Consider the following 26,244-nt stretch of genomic DNA (forward strand, 5'->3'; position numbering starts at 1 on the left):
AAGGAACACTTCTCAACTCTTTAATGACTTATATAGAAAAAGAATCTAAAAAAGAGTGGATATGTATATATGTTTAACTGATCCACTTTACAGCAGAAACTAATACAACATTGCAAATCATCTATAGCCCAATAAAAATTTAAGAATATAATACATTTATTTAAAAAGAAAACTATAAAATGTATGTGAATAAATTAAAAGGAATAGGACTGGATTAAACAGGTTGCAGAACATTGTCTAAAAGTCCTTATACATTATGAAAGTGAAAGTCGCTCAGTCATGTCCAACTCTTTGCGACCCCATGGACTATACGCTCCATGGAATTCTCCAGGCCAGGATACTTAAGTCTTTCCCTTCTCCAGGGGATCTTTCCAACCCAGGGATTGAACCCAGGTCTCGCACATTGCAGGCAGATTCTTTACCAGCTGAGCCACCAGGGAAGCTCAAGAATACTGGAGTGGGTAGATACATTATAAAAATATAAAAAAGATTGGAAAGTTAGAACTTTAATGCTGGTGAATTTACTGTTTAGATTTTAATCTAGTGGTTTAATCTGGTTTTAATTAGATTTTAATCTTGATGGAACTATAGAAGCTAGTGTCTCCGGTAGAGTTAGAAATATTGTTAAGATCACACTTTGAACACTGAGGGCATTGAGTGAGTGATCTTTTGGTAAGAATGAGAGCAGGAGGTTAGTCAAAGGTCACCTGCGAAGTTTTCTGGGCTCATGTTGCTCCATCCATGCCTGCAGTACCTGGGGTTTCCTTGTGCAGAGAGTCAGAGACAGATTAGAGATGATCTGAATGCAGAGATCATTTACCTGGAGCTATGGGTGTTACTCACAGTGTATGACTACGGCTGCAAACTTCTGGTGGCATTCGCAAGTGTTTTAGAGTCTTACTCTCTGGTGAGCAGGCTTCCAGGGTGCCGGGTCCTGACCTTCATTATTGGACATTCCTTCTAGCAGTGTCTTAGAAGGCTCCTCATCGTAACAATGTCTTTCCAGCTTCAGATCTGCCAAAACCAAGCTGGAATTTGGACCAGATGCCTGCTAAACTCTCTGTGGACCTCCTGGTGCTCTGTTAAAAAAAAAAATCATGAGGTGGAGAGGATGAAGCTAGATCGGCCATTAGTTAAATATGTAGGGAAAATAGTTTCCAGGTGATATGAAAACCATGGTGTTGGTAATTTAGCTAAAGGAGAGGAAGTTATGTTTGTAAGTTGTAATGGTAACTAACAATATCTTTCTACATAAATATGAAGAGTGGGAATTCAAGTTTTAGGTGTGTTATTGAAAATACAATTGTTTCTTGAGTAGAAAGACATGATTCCAGTTAAGACACAGCAAATCGAATATGCAGAAGGTTGTGGAAAGGGCAGCATTTGGAGGCAAATTGTTAAAAGACATAAATATACACGTAACTAGAAAGGTTAGGTGTGACAATGATGGCTTTGGTACTGGGACTGACACAGGGGTGAAATTTTTAAATGGTAACTATGATGTCTCTGTGCTTTGTGTGCTTGTACATATCTACATGTGTGTTATAGCTGTGTGGTATTGCCAAATTAATCTACAAAAGATCTCTATCTATTTGATTTAAAGGAAATTAAGCACTTATATACTCAGAAATAAAATGATCCAGCCGAATGAATTTCAGGTTAATGTCATTTGAAAAATATTCAGTACGAGCTGATATCTGGTACTGAAAGTGGCTTAAGCTTGTTCATTTGATTAATACAGACATATTTTTAGAGTCATCAGTGTTAAGTATAATAAATCGGTTGTCAGACAGCCAGTTCAGTCATTCAGTTGTGTCCAACTCTTTGCAACCCCATGGACTGCAGGATGCCGGGCCTCCCTGTCCATCACCAACTCCCGGAACTTACTCAAACTCATGTCCATTGAGTCAGTGATGCCATCCAACCATCTCATACTCTGTCGTCCCCTTCTATTCCTGCCTTCAGTCTTTCCAGCATAGGGTCTTTTCCAGTGAGTCAATTCTTCCCAACAGGTAGCCAAAGTCTTGGAGCCTCAGCTTCAGCATCAGTCCTACCAATGAATATTCAGGACTGATTTCCTTTAGGATGGACTGGTTGGATCTCCTTGCAGTGCAAGGGACTCTCAAGAGTCATCTCCAACACCACAGTTCAAAAGCATCAATTCTTTGGTGTTCAGCTTTCTTTATGGTCCAACTCTTGCATTCATACATGACTACTGGAAAAACCATAGCTTTCATTAGATGGACCTTTGTTGGTAAACTATGTCTCTGCTTTTTAATATGCTGTCTAGGTTTGGCATAGCTCTTCTTCAAAGGAGCAAGCAACTTTTAGTTTCATGGCTGCAGTCACCATCTGCAGTGATTTTGGAGCCCAAGAAAATAAAATCTGTCACTGTTTCCATTGTTTCCCTATCTATTTGCCATGAACAGATGGGATCTGATGGCATGATCTTAGTTTTTTGAATGTTGAGTTTTAAGCCTGCTTTTTCACTCTCCTCTTTCACTTTCATCAAGAGGCTCTTTAGTTCTTCACTTTCTGCCATAAGGATGGTGTCATCTGCATATCTGAGGTTATTGATATTTCTCCCAGAAATCTTTATTCCAGCTTGTGCTTCATCAGTCTGGAATTTCTCATGATGTACTCTGTATATATGTTAAATAAGCAGGGTGACACTATACAGCCTTAATGTACCCCTTTCCCAATTTGGAACCAGTCTGTTTTTCCATGTCCAGTTCTAACAGTTGCTTCTTGACCTGTATAAAGACTTCTCAGGAGGCATGTCAGGTGGTCTGGTATTTCCATCTCTTGAAGAATTTTCCACAGTTTACTGTGATCCACACAGTCAAAGGCTTTAGCATAGTCAATAAAGCAGAAGTAGATGTTTTTCTCGAATTCTCTTGCTTTTTCTATGATCCAACATATGTTGGCAATTTGATATCTGGTTCCTCTGCATTTTCTAAATCCAGGTTGACTATCTGAAAGTTCTTGGTTCATGTACTTTTGAAGCCTTGCTTCAAGAATTTTGAGCATTACTTTGCTAGCCTGTGAGATGAATGCCATTGTGCAATAGTTTGAGCATTCTTTGGCATTGCCTTTCTTTAGGATTGAAATGAAAACTGACCTTTCCCAGTCCTGTAGCCACTACTGAGTTTTCCAAGTTTTCTGACATATTGAGTGCAGCACTTTAACAGAATCATCTTTTAGGGTTTGAATAACTCACCTGGAATTCCATCACCTTCACTACCTTTATTCATAGTGATGCTTCCTAAGGGCCACTTGACTTCACATTCCAGGATATCTGGCTCTAGGTGAGTGATCACACCATTGTGGTTATCTGGGTCTTTAAGAACTTTTTTTTGTGTAGTTTTTCTGTGTATTCTTGCCACCTCTTCTTAGTATCTTCTGCTTCTGTTAGGTCCATACCATTTCTTTCCTTTATTGTGCCCATCTTCACATGAAATGCTCCCTTGGTATCTCTAATTTTCTTGAAGAGATCTCTAGTCTTTCCCATCTTTTGTTTCCTTCTATCTTTTTTCATTGATCACTGAGGAAGGCTTTCTTATCTCTCCTTGCTATTCTTTGGAACTCTGCATTCAAATGGGTATATCTTTCCTTTTCTCCTTTGCCTTTTGCTTCTCTTTTTTTCTCAGTTATTTGTAAGGCCTCCTTAGACAGCCATTTTGCCTTTTTGCGTTTCTTTTTCTTGGGGATGGTCTTGATCACTGCCTCCTATAGAATGTTACAAACCTCCATCCATACTTCTTCAAGAACTCTATCTGACACAGCCAATCCCTTGAATCTATTTGTCACTTCCACTGTATAATTGTAAGAGATTTGATTTAGATCATACCTGAATAGTCTAGTGGTTTTACCTACTTTCTTCAATTTAGGTCTGAATTTTGCAATAAATTGTTTGTGATCTGAGCCACAGTCACCTTCTGAGCTTGTTTTTGCTGCCTGCATAGAGCTTCTCCATCCTTGGCTGTAAAGAATATAATCAGTCTTACTTGGGTATTGGCCATCTGGTGATGTCCACGTGTAAAGTCTTCTCTTTTGTTGTTGAAAGAGGGTGTTTGCTATGACCAGTGTGTTCTCTTGCAAAACTCTGTTAGCCTTTGTACTCTAAGAGAAAACTTGCCGCTTATTCCAGGTATCTCTTGACTTCCTACTTTTGCATCCCAGTCCCCTATGATGAAAAGGATGTCTTTTTTTGTTGTTAGTTCTAGAAGGTCTCCTACCTAGTTTTACTGGAGGTCAAATAAGACCTTTTTGTAGCTCTTATAAATTTTTCAACAAGGAAAGTAACTCTGTGTGGAAAAAAAAAAAACTCTTAAGGAAAGTGAGATGTAAATTTTCATTAAAAGAAGGTGGGAAGAATGAGAAAAAATACTGAGAAAAGAGTTGCATGATCAGAATTTTCTGATATCAGATTAAATTTAGTTGGATAAATGGATTTTGTTGGGAGTGCACTGGAACAAGAGATTGTATTTGGCTTCTTCAATGTATTCTTCAAATACTGCTTTTAATAACAGATAGTATGAGTTTCTTTGTTTTCAAATGATCTGTATTTGCTTTTAAGATCTTTTGTAACTTTGGTTAAGTAATAAGCATTGTCTCATAATGACCTGCAATCTTATCTGTACAAGTTTTAAAACTTTTTGGTAAACTTCCCAAATACCAATTTTAATTGAAGCTCTTTTGATTACCAGCTAACTTTGGGATGTTTAGGGGGTCTCTGATATATCCCAAAGAGAAATTATTTAAGTAGGATTATTTGGCATGTTAAGTAAAACATAATCAATCCTAATACGGGTTATTATAACTGAGTTTCTCACCTACACTGTAATCAGGTGCTTAACTGTGCCTTTTACGTCTTACATCCTTACAGACATATTTGTACTCTGATGCTGTTGCAAAACGTGCTTCATCATCAAGTAGGTTCATAGAAAGGCTATGGAAGCAGTTACATCTGTTTCATGTTCAGATGATGACTTAGTGAGACTTCCAGCCCATACTGACTCACAACAAGAAGCTGTCTGCCCCTGGGCACTTAGATCAGACATCCAGAGATTTTTACTCCCTGACAGCCAAGGTTGACACCCCTACCAAGGCTTGAAGCAGTTATAGAAGATGAACCATTGCAACTATCTGCTTCCCATAAGCATATGGAAGTAAAATGTCTGAAAGGGGAATGAAACAGGAGGGGAGAGAGCAGAGCAAAATCCTCAAAAAAAAAAAAAAAAAAAAATGACATAACCCAGACATAGCTGGAGGACACATCATAAACTTCTTTAAACCAAATAGGTCCAAGATGACTGATGCATCCACTTCCACTAGGCCTTGGTCCTCAGAATACACTCATTGTGAATATATCAGCAAGCTAAATGACACACCCACCAGCACCTTGACAGTTCTGAGGTCAACCGTCAAAGACCGAAATGTGGGTAGTGTCCTAATTCCTGGAAATCCCCATTCCTTCCCCAAAATAGTGGAAATAATCCTCCCATTTATTAGCCTATGAAATCACCAAGCCCTTAAAAAGTACCACACTATATTTTTCAGCCACACTCTCCTTCTGACATGGCTCATACTCTGTCTGTGGAATGTGTTTCTTTCTAAATAAATCCACTTCTTACCTATTACTTTGTCTCTCACTGAATTCTCTCTGGGATGAGACATCAAGAACATGAGTTTCATTAAGTCCTAAAGAGATGGGAATGCCAGACCACCTTACATGCCTCCTGAGAAACCTTTATTCAGGTCAAGAAGCAACAATTAGAACCATAAATAGAACAATGGACTGTTTCAAAATTGGAATAGGAGCACATCAAGGCTGAATATTGTCGCCCTGCTTATTTAACTTATATGCAGAGTCCATCATGCAAAATGCCAGACTGGATGAAGCACAAGCTAGAATCAAGATTGCCAGGAGAAATATCAATAACCTCAGATGTGCAGATGACACCACCCTTATGGCAGAAAGTGAAGAGGAACTAAAGAGCCTCTTGTTGAAGGTGAAAGAAGAGAATGAACAAGCTGACTTAAAACTCAACATTCAAAAAACTAAGATCATGACATCTAGTTCCATCACTTTATGGCAAATAGATAGAAAAAGAATGGAAACAGTGACAGACTTTATCTTCTTGGTCTCCAAAATCACTGTAGCCATGAAATTAAAAGACGCTTGCTCCCTGGAAGAAAAGCTATTCACCAGCCTAGAAAGCCTATTAAAAAGCAGAGGCATTACTTTGCCATATATACGTTCTGTCATATAAAGGTCCATATATCAAAACTATGGTTTTCCCAGTAGTCATGTATCGATGTGAGAACTGGACCATAAAGAAGGTTGAGTGCGAAAGAATTGATGTTTTTAAACTGTGGTGTTGGAGAAAACGCTTCGAGAGTCCCTTGGACAGCTAGGAAATCAAACCAGTCAATCCTGAAAAAATCAGTCATGAATATTCATTGGAAGGACTGATGCTGAAGCTGAGGCTCCAATACCTTGCCAACCTGATGCTAAGAGCCGACTCATTAGAAAAGACCCTGATGCTGGGAAAGATTAAGGGCAAGAAAGAAGGGGGCAGCAGAGGATGAGATGGTTGGATAACATCACCGACTCAATGAACATTGGTTTGAGCAAACTCCAGGAGATGGTGAAGGAATGGGAAGCCTGGCGTGCTGCAGTCCATGGGGTCACAAAGAGTTAGACACAACTGCATGACAGAAAAATGATGATGAAATCTTAAAATCAGATGTGTGGTCTCAGCTAGAAGACCAGGGGTTCAAGTCCCAATCTGAGCTGTGCTGTTTCAAAACCATGTGTTTCATGATATTTTTCTTCACATTTTTTAGTTTCCCTTCGATTTAATCAAGTGTTTTCATTTTACTTTTTTCTCATACAGTAATTTGTTGCATATATATTTTTTATTACATTTGAGATTAAACATGTATCTTTGATTTCTTACAGTCCAATACAAATTATTATTTTACAACTTTCCCAGTAATAGAGTAACACTAGGACTCTTTTACGGTATTTATCTGTATCCCACACCAGCTGTTAATATTATCATGCATTTTAAATTTTTATATATTTTTACCCAGAAGATATTACAATTGTTTTGTTCAATCAAATTTTATTTTTAAAATAGTCTTGTTGTGGTATAATTGATAAACAAAGAATTGCATATATGAAATGTGTACAGTTTAGAGTTTGAAGATATGTAAATATCCGTGAAGTCTTCGCCACACATGCAATACCTCCCAAAGTTTTTGGTGTCCTTTGTTTTTCAAAATCTATCTGAGTATTCCTTATATTTCCCCAAATGTTTACTATTTTCTTTGTACTTCACACCATCCTTTAATTCAATGTTTTCCTTTGTGATGTGATTTTCTTAAGTTTATTGGCCACCAATTCTCTATTTTTGTCAGGAAACATCTTAATTCCACTTTCATATCTGTGCAATATTTTGGGGTGTAGAGAATTTAAAACAGGTAGTTATTTTTCTCAGAACTTTGAGCATTTGAACATTATATTCTTATGACTTCTAATAATTTCTGTTGAGCAGCCAGCTGTGGTCTTTTTGCTACTTTGAAGTTAAAGGACTTGCTTTTCTCTGAAATTTTTTAATCTTTTCATTGAAATATAACATCCATAAAGAAAACTGCATACAACTGGTTGCTTTTAAAATTTTCTCTTTGGCTTTTAGCATTTTAACTTTGATGTGCACAAGTGGTGCTGGTGGTTGTTGTTTTATTCTGATTGGGACTTGCAAAGCTTCTTGAATTCATAGGTGATAGATCTCATCAGTTTGGAAAAGCCTCAGCCTTCATCACTTATAGTATTTATTTGCCCTATTATCTCTTCCCTTTTCATCTGTGGCTCTAAGGAAAATTGTGTTTGATCTTTATATATTGCCCATATGTCTCTCTTGCTATTTTCTATTCTTTATATTATTTTTACTCTCTGAAAATTTTCTTTGACTTGTCTTCCAATTCATAAATTCCATTACCTACTATTTTTTAATCCATTCAGTCTTATATGCCATCTTGAGCTAAGAAATGGGATAGAAACCTGGGATAAAACCCCTTGGACAGAGGAAGAATCACAGACTGGTAAGAGCAGATATTTGGTAATCAGAGGTGTGTCCTGCCATACAGATGGGTCATTCAAATAACAAGTTATCTCTTGATAATAGCTTTTTTTCTGGGCCAGGACCTCTCTCTCTGTTCTTTAGGGTAGTTAAAGGGAAGTAAAAATGTTTCTTGAATCCTCTGGGTTGTGACTGCCTTCAACTCAAGACAGTCTGCATGCCTAAGTGGCATGTTTGGGGGAGATTCATTCTGAACCCCTTTAATACTTATTATTTCTATTAGAAAGTGTTTTTCTTAATTGCTCTAATAACAGTCTGAATGAGATGGATGAGTCTGAATGAGTTTGAATGAGAGAATGAGATGGTTGGATGGCTTCACCGACTCAATGACATGGGTTTGGGTGGACTACGGGAGTTGGTGATGGACAGGGAGTCCTGGCATGCTGCGATTCATGGGGTCACAAAGAGTCGGACACGACTGAGTGACTGAACTGAACTGAACAGTCTGAATTATTTTATTTTTACTTCTTATTTATCTCTTATTTATTCTCAATGATGTAAACTCCATAAACTAGGAAACTTCTTCACCTTATTCATCATTTTATGCCAAATATCTAGTGGCATCTTGTCTGAAACGCAGTAGGTACTCATTAAATTTAGGAGAATAAATTTAAAAAAAAAAGAAAAATAGAAAATTTGTACAATGTATAAATAAAGACTATCTCACTGAAAAATTCAGTCCTATTTCACAAATTTAAATGATGTGATCACAAATTATGGGACAACAAAATGGAATTGTATCAGTTAGCAACTTCCCTATTCAGTACAATTCTTATAAGTGTAATTAAAGATCAATGAAGCAAGTGTTTAAAGGCAGCCAACTTAATTGCCACAATTGTATGATTTAGATTAATAATAAATGTGCTAATGATAGTATAATATTAAACATTCAGTGCAGTTATCAAAAGTCTTTTAAGAGATAATTGTAAATCAGTAAGCCTCAGTAATGAGAAGAACCCACTCTTTTGGAAACCTTGTTGACAAGGAAAAATAAAATCCCAATTTTCTTGCTTTTAGTGCTTAATTTAATCATATATGGAAAGTACAGAAAAACTTAAAATTCAATTTCATTAGGTTGTAAGAAGATTGCTACTACCTTGTGATATAGATCATAAAGCAAACATTACAACTCCAAGAGATTATAGCCTAGACTGGTGTTTAAAGAACAGTTCTCAAGAGTGACTATTTCCTTATGATTCCTTCCTCAACAAGACCGCTTTCAAGCAGAATCTTCTGTTTCCTGCCTCTTTGTGCTTTATCCCTCACTCATTTCTGGGTTTCTGGTAGAGCATTTGCATTGTTCACAAACTTAACACAAAGTTGAGAAATGTTACTCTAACTATGAAATAAACCTAAGTATGCTGATGTTTGTCTAATTGCTAAGTTGTGTCCCTCTCCTTGTAACCACATTTGTTATAGCCCAGGAGGCTTTTCTGTCCATGGGATTTCCCAGGCAAGAATATTGGAGCAGATTGCTATTTCCTTCTCCAGGGGATCTTCCCTACTCAGGGATCGAACTCAGGTCTCCTGCTTGGCAGGTGTCTTTCGTTTAGCAGATGGATTCTTTACCACTGAGCCACCTAGGAAGCCCAATACTGACTAAAAATTCTACAATTAAAAAGGCTGATTTTTTAGCATTCCAGCAGAGAGTTTTTCTTTAGCTTATCTTTTTCTCACACTTAAAAAACAAAAAACAAGCAAAAAAATGCAAACACACACACACACAAGCCATCATTTTAATCAAGGAACAGAGTGGTTTGAATTTGGAAAATTTAAGACAGTTGAATGTACTAAAAGAGAAGGATCAATCTATTAGGATAATCTCTGTAGATAAAATTCAGAATATGCACATTTGAATTTCACTGAAAGTCTGGCACCAGACTGAACACTAGGAAAAGACAAGATATTCTCTTTAGTGTTTGAGAGACCTGAACTTGCTTTCCTTCAGATTTAAATGAAAGTCAAAACAAAACAAGCCTCTGTAATAGAAACTCATTAGCTTGACACTTGTTTACTAACCAACTTTTCTTACGTCACCAGTATCTCCCTATAGATGGTGTCTCTAAGCAGGGCCACCTTTGGCCTGGGGTCACTTCAGTCTTCTGATTGCAAAATCATCTGTGGCTGAGAAACCACTATCATTCTCTGATGTCTGGGAGTTCCTGATTCTGATTTCCTGGCTGGTTGCACAGGGTTCATCATTTGCATTCCTCTCTGCAGTGTCTCTTTTGTCCACACAGGGTATACTAGTCCTGTCTGGGTACCCATGGGCCTAGCAGGCCACCATGGCCAGATTGACCCAGAAAAGTTGATTTCCCCTAGGACTTACCTGGTGGCTCAGATAGTAAAGAATCTGCCTTCAATGCAGTGACTGAACTGAACAGAATAGTGAATGCAGGAATGATATGAAAGTGAAACAGACTTATTGCTGATATGGAGAAATTTTGAGTGGTCTGGATATATGATGAAACCAGCCACAACATTCCCTTAAACAAAAGTTTAATCTAGAGCAAGGCTTCAACTTTCTTCAACTCTACAAAGGCTGAGAGAGGTGAGGAAGCTGCAGAAGAAAAGTTTGAAGCTAGTAGTTATTGGTTCTTTAAGATTTAAAGGGAAGAAAAATCTCTGTGACATAAAAGTGCAAGGTGAAACAGCAAGGTCTAATATAGAAGCTGTAGCAAGTTATCCAGAAGATCTAACTAAGAAAATAACATAAGGTGGATACACTAAACAACAGATTTAAGAATTATCTAAATTTTTGCCTATCTATTAAATAGGCTAAATCCATTTTGCCTAGGCCCTGTAAATTGAACAACAAGGCCTGGATGACAGAAAATCTGTTTATAACATGGTTTGCTGATTGCTGTAAGTCCACTGTGGAGACCTACTGCTTAGAAAAAGAGTCCTTTCAAAATATTACTGCTCATTGACAATGCACCTGGTCATCAAATAGTTCTGATGGAGATGTATAATGAAATTATGTTTTCATGCTTGCTAATACAGCATCCATTCTGCAGTCCATGGATCAAGTAATTTTGACTTTAAAGTCTTATAATTTAAGAAGTACATTTTGAAAAGTTATAGCCATCATAGATAGTGATTCCGCTGATGAATCTGGGAAAAGTAAATTGAAAACCCTCTGGAAAAGATTCGCCATTCTAGATGTCATTAAGAACATTTGTTATTCATAAAAAAAAATGTCAAAATATCTACATTAAAAGGAGTTTGGAAGAACTGACAACTCTGACAACTCTGAAGGGTTCAAGGCTTCACTGTAATGTTCAAGACAGAAATGGTAGAAATATTAAGAGGCTTGATGTGGAGCCTAAAGATGTGACTGCATTTCGGCAAGCTCATGATAAAGCTTGAACAAATGAGGAGGTAATTTTTACTGATGAGCAAAGAAAGTACTCCTTGAGATGAAAACTACTTATAGTGAAGATTGTTGACAACAAAAACTTTAGAATATTGCATACACTGAGTTTATAATGCAGTGACAAGGTTTGAGAGGACTGATTCCAGTTTTGCAAGAGGTTCTATGTGGGTAAAATGCTATTGAATTGCATAACATGCTACAGAGAAATCATTCATAAAAGCGAGAGTCAATCCATAACAGCAAACTTAATTTAATTATTTTCTGATTTTAAGAAATTGCCACAGCCATCCTAGCCTTCAGTAACCACCACGCTGAGTCAGTAGCCATCAACATCAAGGCAAAATCTGTCACCAAAAAGATTTCAACTCACTGAAGGCTCAGAAAATGGTTAGCATTTTTAGCAATTAAGTATTTTTAAATTAATGTATGTACATTGTTTTTTTAGACATAATTCTATGCACACTTAATATACTATAGTATAGTGCAAGCATAACACTCATATTCACTAGAAAACCAAAAAACTTCCTTGACTTGCTTTATTCCACTATTCACTTTATTGCAGTGGTCTGGAATTGCACCAGCAATATCTCTGAGTTATGCCTAAATATATCTAATCTAATCAATAGTATGTTAAATTACTTGTCTAAATCTCAGGAAGTAACATTTTGACCTTTATTTCCAAGTTCTCTTAAGTGGAATACCTCATGTCTTCACACACACATTTATGAAATCCCAATTTGGCTGGTAGAAATGTATCCTCAATCAAAACACTGAGAATTAAACACATACACAAACACCAAAATGCACTTCCCGATTCAACATTTATTCCATGTGTAAGAAAGTTAAAGAATAGCTTATCTTGTTCATCATAGAATATTAATAATGTGAAATACACATAGATTTCTCCTAAAGCATCCTTATTGTATTTCCATGTGTATATTACCTTCTGGAATAACACAAAAGACATGGACTGAATAATTCTACCAAGGCCTTTAGTTAACACTCAGTAGCATCATTTGGTTACATGTCTCTACCACAAGACTGTGAGCCAATTGAGGTTAGTGGCCAAATCTTATGCAAATTTTGTACCTTCAGCTTAAAACAGTGATGAATGAATAAATGAATGCTGGCAAGACATTTTAAATGGAACATTTCTATGAAGCACAATATGTTATTATATTGCCTACTCTATCCTTTTTTTAACCTTTAAGGAATGTGTAATGTGTACTATAACACTATCTAAAGAAAAAATTATCAACGTCTCACATCCCTTTTTCCCCTCCTCTCAATCACACACTGCTTTTGCACAACTGAAGAAGCAATTAAAACACAGGCCATTAAAAACTCAGTGGTGTTGGAGGAGGGTGTGAGTCTGAAACTTTATTCACCAGCTAATTTCATTTTCTATCATGAGGCAAGTGGACACTTACTTTCTAATTCTTCTGCAAGCTTGAGAGAAAAAGAGAGAGAATTACTAGCAATACTGCATTATTTGGCTCCTAATAATAAGTTAGAAATCAAATCACTTTTTCTTGCAGAATAGCGACAACATTTTGTAATCAACTTTTCAGGATCTTCAATGAGAAGATAATTTTCAATATAGGAAATAGAGGCTATGTGCAGATAATATAAACCATGGCATTCAATATTCCCTATATCATGACTGAAAAAACAGGAGCAGTGCTACAAATTCATTCATGTTAAAATAAATATACTTGTAAAATGCAGCTGAGGATTATGATAGCTACCTCACAAGATATTTTTAAGTTCCAATCAAATTTTAATGCCAAAGATGCTTTGAACATTGTTAAGTGTCAGAGCAATAGTAATTATCAGCAATATCATGATTGTTAGTACTTTGATTATGTATAAATGAACTAACTTATCATTTACATGTTATAGTTACACTGTGAAGATATCATGAAAACAAAGTGCTCTGATAACTTCTGAATATAATTAATATGTTATTTATTTGTTAGAAATAAACACACGAATATCACTTGGAAGAAGATGATTTTTTAATTCATTCACAAGCTAGTATGAATTAATTAAGATTATTTTAATCTAAGTAACTTTTAAAAATAACCTATTGAAGTATTGGAGGAATGGAGGAGAGGCATGGTCTGTTAATGCAGCACAGGAGAACCCTGTGTAAATACAGAACAGCAACAGCAACAGGAAGCAAGGTATTAAAAACAAAATAAACAAAAAACGAAGTTAACAGAACTTGTGTGTGCATGCTCGGTCACTTCAGTCATGTCCGACTCTTTGTGACCTCATGGAATTTAGCCTGCCAGGCTCCTCTGTCCAGACCTTAGACTGCCAGGCTCCTCTGTCCAGGGGATTATCCTGGCAAGAATGCTGGGTGAGCTGTCATTTCCATCCTTCATGGGATCTTCTTGATCCAGGGATCAAGCCTCCATCTCCTGCATTGCAGGCACATTCTTTATTGTTGAGACACCGGGGAAACCCTAACAGAAATTGATCAGCCTCTTAAAAGTTTGACTGACCATGTGTCAAAGAAAGAGACAACTAACCTAGGGAGAAAAAGCTACTTTGACACTACTTTGACAAGGAAGAATGTATTTACACATAATTTGCCCAAGTAAGAATAGCCAAAGCTATGGCCGCAAGATTCCACTACCACCACCCCAAACTTTGATGTAGTGGATAGATAATCAAGATGATTTTCTGATGATACTATATAAATTAAGGTTAGAGAAAGATATGGAAAAGAATACTGCAAACAAACAAACAAATAAAAAGGAAGTGTTGTTTTAGCTAACAATACAGCTTTATGTGCCAACTGTGAAAAGAGGAAGTCACAGGAAGAGATTGCAAATATGTTCCTCAACAGATGAGGTATTGGGATCACTTTCTGCCTTGCTCTTCAAATGATCCCTTAAGTGTGATATGAGATTTTGGCACCATACCTAAAGAGAGACACCAACAAATAGAAATTCATTCATAACAGAGCATTTGTTACAGTGAACTAAAAACCATGTTATACAAGAAACAGTTTATATGTAAGGGGACCTTATGCATGTGGGCATGTGTGCATGCTTAGTCACTCAGTCATGTCTGACTCTTTGCAACCCTTTGAACTGTAGCCCACCAGGCTTCTCTGTCCACAGGATTCTCTAGGCAAGAATACTGGAGTGGGCTGCCATGCCCTCCTTGAGGGGATCTTCACCATCCAGGGATCGAACACATGTCTCCTGTGTATCCTGCACTGCAGGCAGATTCTTTACCTGCTGAACCATCAGGGCAACCCAAGGGAAACTTATATATTATGGGAATTAAGTCATGGGTAAAAAAGCATACAAGGATGGCAGTGAACACAAGGGGTATTCAATGAGGCAGATATGGGGGGCTTCACCCTAACCTAGGGTCCTGTTCAGACAGCAGGGGTGTCGCTGTACACACCCCAAGTTTTGGATCAGTGGCACAGAGCATCTGCCAATGAAAAGAGACAAACCTAAGAGCAGTAAGTGCAAACAAATCATTTCAGGTCAATGACGAAAACTGCTCTCTCAGGCCAGTCTTCTGGAATAGTGACGTGTGGAGCCCATCAGAAAACTCTCCCCAGCAAAACAATCATGATTAGAGCAAACACAAATCAAAATTTAAAAAGTAAAAACCTTTAAGTGTCTAGGAATTGCCCTAAATGTGTGCAGAAAATGGAGAAAGGTTTGCTGGAGATAAGCTACAAAATCTCACTACAAATAGCAAATGTGTGGCATTTCCGCTACTATCCGTTCCCTCCATACCGCTTTGCCAAGTGTGACGGAAGTTCCCCTCTGGTCAAGCGTGCCAAGAACGGGTCATCTGGTCCCCCAACTCCTATTCTACGGTTACAGTTTCTTACTGGACTAAACAGACTGTCAGTGCTTCTCACTCTCCTCACCCCTCACTTCAGCTCCCTGTTGCAGAAGTTCTGTTCCAGGCAGTGCAGCCCAGGGTTCTGGAGCTCGTTGTACCCCACTGAGCTCCCTGCTTATGAAAAGGAAGACCTGCCTGAAGAGAGGCAGGCCAGTGATACTGGGCCCACAAGCGTGTGCTCGCTTTCTATAGGTCTCCTGTTTCCTTAAAAGACACAGATTACACAAAGTGATCATTGTAACTGAGGATTGTTGGATTTGGAACATATCTATTGATGGCATGAGTATACTAACAATAAATCCAAAAAAAGGAAAAGAGAAGATAGAGCTATATAGAAGTAAAGTTCTATTAAGAAGCAATCATAACAGAGCTAGAGTGGCTGACTAAATAGACTTTAAAAGGAAAAAACTGTGCTTCAAAAGGGAAAACAGGGAAGGAGGTGGGAAGGGGGTACAGGCTGAGGGGGAGACACATGTATGCATGTGGCTGATGCATGTTGATATATGGCAAAAACATCACAAGAGTGTAAAGTAATAACCCACCAATTAAAATTAATTAGTTAATTATTAATTGATAATTTTATTATTTTAATAATTTAATAAATTAAATAACAATTCAATACATTATAAATAAATCTATTAATAATTAATAAATTGTTTTTAAAAAGAGGTAATGTAGGACATTCTAGTATGAAGAAGAGTGAATCCATCAGAAAAATATAATGATTATAAATGTATATGCATTTAACAGCAGAACTTCCAAATATATGAAGTAAACCAGATAGAACTGAAGGGAAACAAATAAATCAACAATAAGAATTGGAGACCTTAATACCCTCCCACTTTCAATAATAGAACAGCTAGGTGAGGGTGAATAGGAAAATGAAGACTTAAAAAACCCTCTAAACCAGCAAGACTTAAAAGACATTTATAGGCTCTTCCACCCCAAATAGAAAAATATATATTCTCCTCAAGCAAACATGTAACATTCTCAAGAATAAGCCAACTATTAGTGCAAGGCCATAAATTAAACCTTAATAAATTTAAAATGATTGAAATCATACAAAGTATGCTTGCCCATCACAATAGGATAAAATTAGAAATCTGTAACAGAAGGAAATGCTGGGCTGGAGGAAGCAGAAGCTGGAATCAAGATTGCCAGGAGAAATATCAATCACCTCAGATATGCAGATGACACCACTCTTATGGCAGAAAGTGAAGAAGAACTAAAGAGCCTCTTGATGAAAGTGAAACAGGAGAGTGAAAAAGTTGGCTTAAAGCTCAACATTCAGAAAACTAAGATTATGGCATCTGGTCCCATCACTTCATGGTAAATAGATGGGGAAACAGTGGAAACAGTGGCTGACTTTATTTTTCTGGGCTCCAAAATCACTACAGGTGGTGATTGCATCCATGAAATTAAAAGATGCTTACTCCTTGGAAGAAAAGCTATGACCAACCTAGACAGCCTATTGAAAAGCAAGACATTACTTTGTCAACAAAGGTCCTTCTAGTCAAGGCTATGGTTTTTCCAGTAGTCATGTGTGGATGTGAGAGTTGGACTATAAAGAAGACTGAACGCCAAAGAATTGATGCTTTTGAACTGTGGTGCTGGAGAAGACTTTTGAGAGTCCCTTGGACTGCAGGAAGATCCAACCAGTCCATCCTAAAGGAGATCAGTCCTAGGTGTTCATTGGAAGGACTGATGTTGAAGCTGAAACTGCAATACTTTGGCCACCTGATGCGAAGAGCCGACTCATTTGAAAAGACCCTGATGCTGGGAAAGATTGAGGGCAGAAGGAGAAGAGGACGACGGAGGATGAAATGGTTGGATGGCATCACTGACTCAATGGACATGGATTTGGGTGAATCCCGGGAGCTGGTGATAGACAGGGAGATCTGGCATGCTGTGGTTCATGGGGTCACAAAGAGAATAAACTTTTAAATAACCAATAGTCCAAGAACTCACAAGGAAAATTAGAAAATGCTTTGAGATAAATAATAATAATAAAATATATATTAACAGTGCTTAAAAGAAAATGTATAGTCATAGATGCTATAAGAATGATTTTTAAAATCTCAGATCAATATTTTGACTATACTACTTAAAGATACTGGAAACAAAAAGCAAACTAAATTGAAACTAGGTAAAAGAAAATTAACAGTAGACTTCAAAGTGGAAGTAAATGAAGTAAAGGAAAGAAAGCTAGAGAAAATTAATGAAACAAAATTTGTTTGTTTTTTTAAGAAGAGAATAATAATATTGACAAATACCATGTAACATCAGACTTAATTGTGAAAGGCAGAATGCTTTTACCCTCATATCTGGAACAAGACAACAATGTCTGCTCTTGCTATTTCTAGTCAATATTATATTGGAAGTTCTAGCCTGAGAAAGTATGTAAGAAACAGAATCAAATGGCATTCAGCCTGGAAAACAAGAAGTAAAGTTATCTGTATTTGCAAATGAAGTGATCTTGTATATAGAAAACTGAAAGGACTCCATGGGGACAGTGTGACTTGTATAACTTATAAACAAGTTCAACAAGTTTACAGAATGTCAAATAATTTTAGAAAAATTAAATATATGTCTACTCACTCACAATGAAGAATCTGACAATGAAATTAAGAAAGTGTTTCCACTGATAATGACTCAAAAAGAATAAAATATTCAGGAATCAAGAAATGTGAGAATTTTACACTGAAAACTTGAAAATATCATTAAAGGAAATTATAGACTACCTAAATGAATGTAATCACATTCCATGAACATGGCTCAGAATAATTAATATTGAAGTTGTTAAAAACAACAATATTCCCCAAACTGACATATAACTTCAACACAATATCTGTCAAAATCCTAGCTGGCTTCAGTTTTGGCAAAAGTTAGCAAGCAGATCCAATATTCATATTGAAATTGTAATAAATAAAGCAACCAAAGTTATCTTAAAATTGTTAACAAAGTTGAACCCAGAATATGTTTTTAATTTATTATAAAGCTACATAATTTAAGACAGTGTAATACCAGCATATGGATAGACATATAGAATAATAGAATAGAATTTAGAGTCAAGATATAAACTCATATATTTTGATCAATTCCTTTTTGACATGGTTGCTGAGACACCTAAATGGGAAAATTATCATTTTTTCAATAAACTTTTCTGAGAAAACGGTGTTGGATGAAGTTGAATCCCTTCCTTATGCCTGTTGATGAAAGTTCAATTTAAAAATCAAATTAAGAAGAAAAAGGTGGCTTCCCAGGTGGTGCTAGTAGTAAAGAACCTGTCTTCCCATGCAGGTAGGCATAAGTGATGCAGCTTTGATCCTTGGACTGGGAAGATCCCCTGGAGGAGGAAATTGCAACCCACTCCAGTATTCTTGCCTGGAGAATCCCATGTACAGAAGAGCCTGGCGAGCTACAATCCATAGGGTCACAAAGAGTCAGACACGACTCTGTGTAGCGATTTAACGTGCATAAAAAGAAAAAAGGGAACTTAACTCAAGCCAAACTAAGGATTACTACCAGGAGACAGACTCTCAGAAATCTCTGAAAAGTATTCTACATGTTAGAAGTTGAAGGCACAGGTCTGTACATTTTGTAGACAAAGGATCATACATCAAAATGGCATACTAATATTTTACATAAAGTTACATAGTCCAGGTAAGTCCACACAAAACAAACAGAGTAGCAAGTCACCATGACCCTCTACCGAGTTGGAAAAAAATCACTAAAGTATTCTTTTAAGAAGTTACATTGCTAAGGTCAGAAGAAATAGATCATTAAGGTGGAACAGGCACTCTCATCTTTGAAGATGTATAGTTAATGTCTAATGCAGATGCAGAACTACCTATTAGGGAGGGAGAGAAGAAACTTATACACACAGAATTTTATGTTTAAGTTTTCTTGTCTTTCCTGAAAAGATAAAGTTTATTTCCTCATCTCATACACAAAACTTAATTTAAAAAGGGTCATTGATCTAAATATAGGGGATTAAAAAAAAAACCTCAGAAAAAACATACTAGTAGATCATCATGACCTTAGATTAGGCAGTCTTCAGAAAATCTAGAACAAAAGCACTAATGAAAAATTTAAAAATAGATAAATAGAACTTTATAAAAATGAACTTTTTGTTTTGAAATCGATACCATAAATGTTAAAATCAACACACAGATTAGGAAAAAAACATTTTCATGGCATTATCTGATAAGAAGCTTGTACTATGTAAGGAACTCTTACACAGATAAAGATGCTCGGCATCATTAGTCACTAGGTAAAAGCAATTTCAAAACACAGGATAATATTTCATACCCACTAGGATCACTAAAATAAACGAGACAGACGATAGCATGTTGGCAAAGATAAAGGAAAAATTGGAATCCTTATACACTTCTGGTGAAATACAAAATAATAGATCAACCTTGAAAAACAATTTAACCATTTCTCAAAATGGTAAACATAGAGTTACAGTGTGTATATGTGTGTGCTCAGTTGTGTCCAATTATTTGCAAACCCATAAACTATAGTCCACTAGGCTCCTCTGTCCATGGAATTTTCCAGGTAAGAATACTGGAGTAGGTTGCCATTTCCTTCTCCACAGGATCTTCTTGACTCTGGGATCAAACCTGAGTCTCCTGCGTCTCCTGCATTGGCAGCTGGATTCTTTACCATTGAGCCACCTGGAAAGCCTTCCAAACCAGCAATCCCACTCCTACGTAAATATCTAACATCAATGGAAATAAATGTCCACACAAAAACACCTACATGGGTGTATGTAGCAGCATTAGTCTTAATAGCCAAAATGTGAAATAATCCAAATGTCCCACAAGAATACTGGAGTGGGTTGCCATTCCCTTCTCCAAATCCAAGTGTCCATCAACTGATAAATGAATAAAATGTGGTATAATCATAACATGATTATTATGAATAATAGAACATTATTCAGCAATAAAAATGAAGTGCTGGTACATGCTACAGCATGACTATACCTTGAAAACATTATGATAAGTGAAAGAAGTTCATTTCAAAGGATCATATGTTGTATGAATCCATTTACAAAAAATATCCCAAATGCAAATCTATATACAGAACACATTGCTTGTCTTGAACCTGGAGGGGAGAGACTGCTAATGGATACAAGGCTTCTTTTTGGGGTGACAAAAATTTTTCCAAAAGTTGAATGTTAGAAGTCACACAACTCTAAATGTTCTAAAAAATATTTCATTGTACACTTCAGGTAAATTGAATGACATGTTCATTGTACCTCATTAAAACTGACTTCTTAAAAAAGTCACAATGTTTTGATCACAATATATCAACTTAAGATTAAAATAATTACATGTCTTGAGACTATATTTATTGACCTAGGATCATCAGAATAAAATCTCCCTTAATTCACATCTGTTCTTAGGGTACTATAAACAATTATTGCTCTTAAAAAGGTTATATTCCTTTATTCGTCCACATTTTAAAGTAATCTCTAAAGTAAAAATTGCTTAAAATATTTTAGGATGTCTTAGTTCAACACAGAAATTAGAAAGCAAAAGCAAGTAAATGTATGTATTTTCTGTATGCATTTCTATAATTAGATATCTAATTGTAACATTGCTTTAACTCATATCGTTTAGCTACAGAAGGATAGTCTACTAAGATTGATTACTTGAAATCAGTTCAGTTCAGTTGCTCAATCATGTCTGACTCTTTGTGATCCCATGGACGGCAGTACACCAGGCCTCCCCGTCCATCACCAACTCCCAAAGTTTACTCAGTCATGTCCATTGAGTCAGTGATGCCATCCAACCATCTCATCCTCTGTCGTCCCTGCCTTCAATCTTTCCCAGCATCAGGGTCTTTTCAAATGAATCAGCTCTTCGCATCAGGTGGCCAAAGTATTGGAGTTTCAGCTTCAGCATCAGACCTTCTGATGAACATTCAGGACTATTTCCTTTAGGATGGACTGGTTGGATCTCCTTGCAGTCCAAGGGACTCTCAAGAGTCTTCTCCAACACCACATTCAAAAGCATCAATTCTTCTGCGCTCAGCTTTCGTTATAGTCCAGCTCTCTCATCCATACATGACTACTGGAAAAACCATAGCCTTGACTAGATGGACCTTTTTTGGCAAAGTAATGTCTCTGCTTTTTAATATGCCATCTAGGTTGGTCATAGCTTTTCTTCCAAGGAGTAAGTGTCTTTTAATTTCAAGGCTGCAGTCACCATCTGCAGTGATTTTGGAGCCCCCCAAAATAAAGTCTGCCACTGTTTCCACTGTTTCTCCATCTATTTCCCATGAAGTGCTGCTGCTGCTGCTGCTAAGTCACTTCAGTCGTGTCCAACTCTGTGTGACCCCATAGACGGCAGCCCACCAGGCTCCTCCGTCCCTGGATTCTCCAGGCAAGAACACTGGAGTGGGTTGCCATTTCCTTCTCCAATGCAGGAAAGTGAAAAGTAAAAGTGAAGTCGCTCAGTCGTGTCCAACTCTTAGCAACCCCATGGACTGCAGCCTACCAGGCTCCTCCATCCATGGGATTTTCCAGGCAAGAGTACTGGAGTGGGGTGCCATTGCCTTCTCCGCCATGAAGTGATGGGACCTTAAATTAAACTATTTTTCCATCCAAATCACTTTATGTGTACTAAGTTGTTCAAAAGCTATAGAAATGTGGAGGATATTTATTATAGAAAATGATTTTCTATACTCTGAAAAGTGAAGTGGTTGGTGCTGTTCTGAATGCTGTGCGTGCTTTGTCCAATGGTCAAAATTGATCTAAACTCTGTAGAACAATGAGTCATTCAAGGAAGATTTGTATTATTTACCAAAATAATAGATGATGTTATCATTTAAATACTATTTCATATTTCATCCAAAGCAATGTTCAGCAAATTCATTTAAACTTTGATTTCAGGGAAACTGTACTCTAGTCATGCTAATGTGTATACATCCTCTAATTGAGGAGGGCATGGCAACCCACTCCAGTATTCTTGCCTGGAGAATCTCCATGGACAGAGCAGCCGGGCAGGCTACAGTCCATGGGATCACAAAAAATGGACACGTTTGAGTGACTAAGCACAGCAGAGAACATCCTCTAATTAGACAATTGGAACTATGTGATTTCTAACATACATTCAAAGAAAGAACACTATAAACTATAGATCAGTTAATATTCAATTCTAAAGGAAATCAATCTTGAATATTCATTGGAAGGACTGATGCTGAAGCTGAAGCTCCAATACTTTGGCCCCCTCAGGCAAAGCATCGACTCATTGTAAAAGACCCTGATGCTGGGAAACATTGAGGGCAGGAGGAGAAGGAGGCAATGGTTAGATGAGGCAATGGTTAGGTTAGAGAATGAGATGGTTAGATGAAATCATCGACTCAGTGGATGTGAGTATGAGCAAATTCCAAGAGATAGTGAATGACAGGGAAGCCTGGCGTGCTGTAGTCCATAAGGTTGCAAAGAGTCGACATGACTGAGTGACTGAACAACAAAAAATAATTATCTTCATGTTTGTGACTAAACAAGATTAATTATTTTCTAGAAATTCACTATTTTATCATATTTTTTATCTAGCTTCTAAACTTCCAGAAGATAAATGATGTGTTTCTTATTATCTGTTTAGCCTTGAGCCTACCACTGTGCCAGCTAAAAATACATTTAATTACAATGAACTTAAAGAGAATTACCCAAAATACAATGTACCTCTTTGGGTAGTAATGATCTCCTCCACACTGGGAGATTTAAGGATAGACAGTCCACACTAAGCATGCACTCAAGTATGTGTCAAGGGAGCACTCAGTCACCTAAGGTTAGTTCAAGCTCCATTAAATCCACACTCCTTTCCAGTGCTCTTAGTCTGTGAGTATGGGGATAGTATACAATTACACAGAGATATTTTTATGTATTTCAAATTTTGCTCAGTGTTCTTTCCAGTGAAAATATACTTCATTAATCAGTATTTTACCTAGAAGCTTCTAGTTCATTTGGAAGTACATGAAAATACCACTGCTTTTATAAAGAGTGCTGTCTGGTAAAGAAACACAAGTTAATCAATTCTTTAATACAGTTTTAAACATGGGTTGGAGAGAGAGATTTGGATAGACTGGAGTTTTCCCGATGCCGTTTTAATAGCTCTGTTTACAGTCATATTTCACCATGTAATGTCTAAGTCTAAATGTAACGTGTAATTAATTTCATGAAAAGCATGTTTATTTTTAATTGAAATAATTTGTAGTCTCTGTAATTTTGCCAGGAAGCCCAACATGCATATACTTAAACATGTCAGAGGTGAATAGCTACATATTGTATATTCATGAGTAGTGTATTCCTGTGCTGGCAATACTAGTATTGTGTATAATGTGCCCTGTAGCCCAGAAAGACATTTACATTGTAATGGCTTAACCTACAAGTTATCAAGAAATTAATATAGAAAAACTCATGTCAATCAATTTGAGGGAACAGGGGAACAATGATTTTCACAGAATCTGTGCTTATAAAGTGAGTTCTTTTTCATCAATTTTGTAAACCATATACACTCACTATTTTGAATGGAAAGTAAAGCTCATCACATTTATATGAATAATCAATGACTATAGAGTCATTTTTTACTGTTCACAAAGGGATGTCATATATATTACCCTATTTGAAATTCCCAGCATATTCCTGAGCATGGATGGACAACTATTTGAGAGATTGTAACTCTGTGGCTTAGGAAGTTTTGTTTCCTTAAATTCATATTGCTAATTATTAGCAAAGCTAGTAGAAGAATGCAGATTTTCTGCATCACCTAGCATGGTGTTTGGTAAAGGATAGGTCCTTACTGAATATGTGATGAGTACAATCATGTCTGAAAATCTGGTCTTAGGTTAAAGGACACTGTCTACTGTACTGTGTTACAATGACTTCATATTTTGCTACATTGTACTACTCTGTCTCCTTCTATACATAGCATAGACATTATGAGAAAGTCAGGGAAAAGTTAACAGATGTTGCTGTGATAAAATAAGGGAAAGAGCAATCAGCCCTTCTCAGTGGTTATTAGTGCAAAACTACAATGGCTCACTTTGATGTTTTTCGGGAAAAGATCATTTAGGTCATCCATGTGCGGGCATGTTCACTTAATTTCTGCCAAATGAGAGAGTCCAGACAGAAACCAAGATTTATTTTGGGTAGGTACAAGTCAAAATCTCTTTGCTAAAGAGATGCTGTATGCAGTTCTGACCTGTGCAGTATGATGAGGTGAGAGTAGAGGTCGGCTGACCTTAAGGCTGAAAGAGCCCGGCTTCAGGGAAAGTGGAGCCGCCTCACAAAGGTGTGTTGAAGTGGGAGTTACCCAGGCCCTTTTGTGGAGGATATGCTAATGATTTGAGCAGGCCTCCATCTCTGAAATGCATTTTTGTCTTTTGAATTCTTGCTGACCTGAATCTTGTCATTTTTTTTTTCTTTCCCAGTACCAGCATTAGTTTAGGGTCACAAGTGAAAGTTAAAGTGGAAGTCACTCAGTTGTGTCTGACTCTTTGCAACCCTATGGACTATACAGTTCATGGAATTCTCCAGGCCAGAATACTGGAGTGGGTAGCCTTTCCCTTCTCCAGGGGTTCTTCCCAATCCAGGGGTCGAACCCAGGTCTCCCACATTGCAGGTGGTTTCTTTACCAGCTGAGCCACAAGAGAAGCCCAAGAACACTGGAGTGGGTAACCTATCCCTTCTCCAATGGATCTTCCCAGTTAGAGTTACCCTCTTATGACAGATATAATGGTCCAAAAAGATGCCTACAAAGTAATCTGTGTGTATGTTACCTTACATGGTAAGTGACACGTTGCAGATGTGATTACGTTAAGCATCTCAAGCTGGAGAGATTATAATGGAAGATTTAGTTGAGCCCAATGTATTCACAGTGACCCCTATAAGAGGGAGACAGGAGATTAAAACTCAATAGAAGAGGAAATGACCATGGATGCCAGAGGCTGGCATGATGTGAGGAGGGAACCACACAAACCAGGGGGCCAGGCAGCCCCTAGAAGCTGAGAAAGGCTAGGAAACTGTTTCTTCCCTCAGAGTCTTGTTTGTGCCCAGGGAAACCGATTTCAGACTTCTGACTTTAAAACTGTAAGAGTACAAATTTGTATTCTGTTACAACACGACCTTTCTGTCATTCATTACAGCAACAATAGGAAGCTGATATATCTTATAACTTATAAATGGATATGGCCATGTGAGCAAGACGTGACCAGGAAAATGCTGATAAAATCAATGTATCTAACAGATCTAACTCATAAAAACCTCACATAATACTTCATTCTCTTTTTGTCTCTTGTCTACCAACTGGAAGCCAAGAGTTTAGAGGTAGACTGCACCTTGGAGATGGTAGAGCTACATGATGAAAGAAGCCTCAGTCTTTCGATCAACCTGTGGAATACCATCTGTTAATATCTCATTGTTTACTGAAATGATTCTTTTGTGTGTCATTATCATGGGACAAAATGTTTCAAGGAAGGAAGATGTATCTTGTTCTTGTATCCTTAGTGGTTAACATTACATATAGGAAGCATGCACAAGCAGACACATTTCATCAAAATAAAAAATATTGATTTAAACTGAACTGACATAGTCAGAAATGGAAAATAACAGAAGCAGATTGGGAAGCAAAGGACAGAGTAATATAGAGAGCAAGGCTAAGGATAAAGTCAAGTTCAAGGGTTAACTGATAATGGGTATGATTCAGTGGCCTGTGGTCCATAGGCCCATTTAAATGTAGAGAGATGAATCAGTCATCCACATATAACTAGTGACCATAGTAAAATGGGATGAAAGGGAAAACTTATTAATTTGGGACCTTCAGT

At 37.1% G+C, this 26,244-nt stretch overlaps 1 long non-coding RNA gene across 1 annotated transcript in view; it reads right to left on the reverse strand.

Annotated features, from left to right (window-relative positions):
* LOC145524866 (uncharacterized) overlaps nt 1–26,244 on the reverse strand; it is a 67,848-nt gene that overhangs the window by 16,714 nt on the left and 24,890 nt on the right. The window contains exon 2 of the long non-coding RNA XR_014067899.1: nt 844–1,079. This is a non-coding gene — a long non-coding RNA (uncharacterized LOC145524866). The remainder of the gene's footprint in view (nt 1–843; nt 1,080–26,244) is intronic.

The sequence above is a fragment of the Giraffa tippelskirchi genome, chromosome 10, assembly GCF_054371585.1.
Source record: "Giraffa tippelskirchi isolate mGirTip1 chromosome 10, T2T-mGirTip1v1.2.pri, whole genome shotgun sequence".
Lineage (NCBI taxonomy): Eukaryota > Metazoa > Chordata > Mammalia > Artiodactyla > Giraffidae > Giraffa > Giraffa tippelskirchi.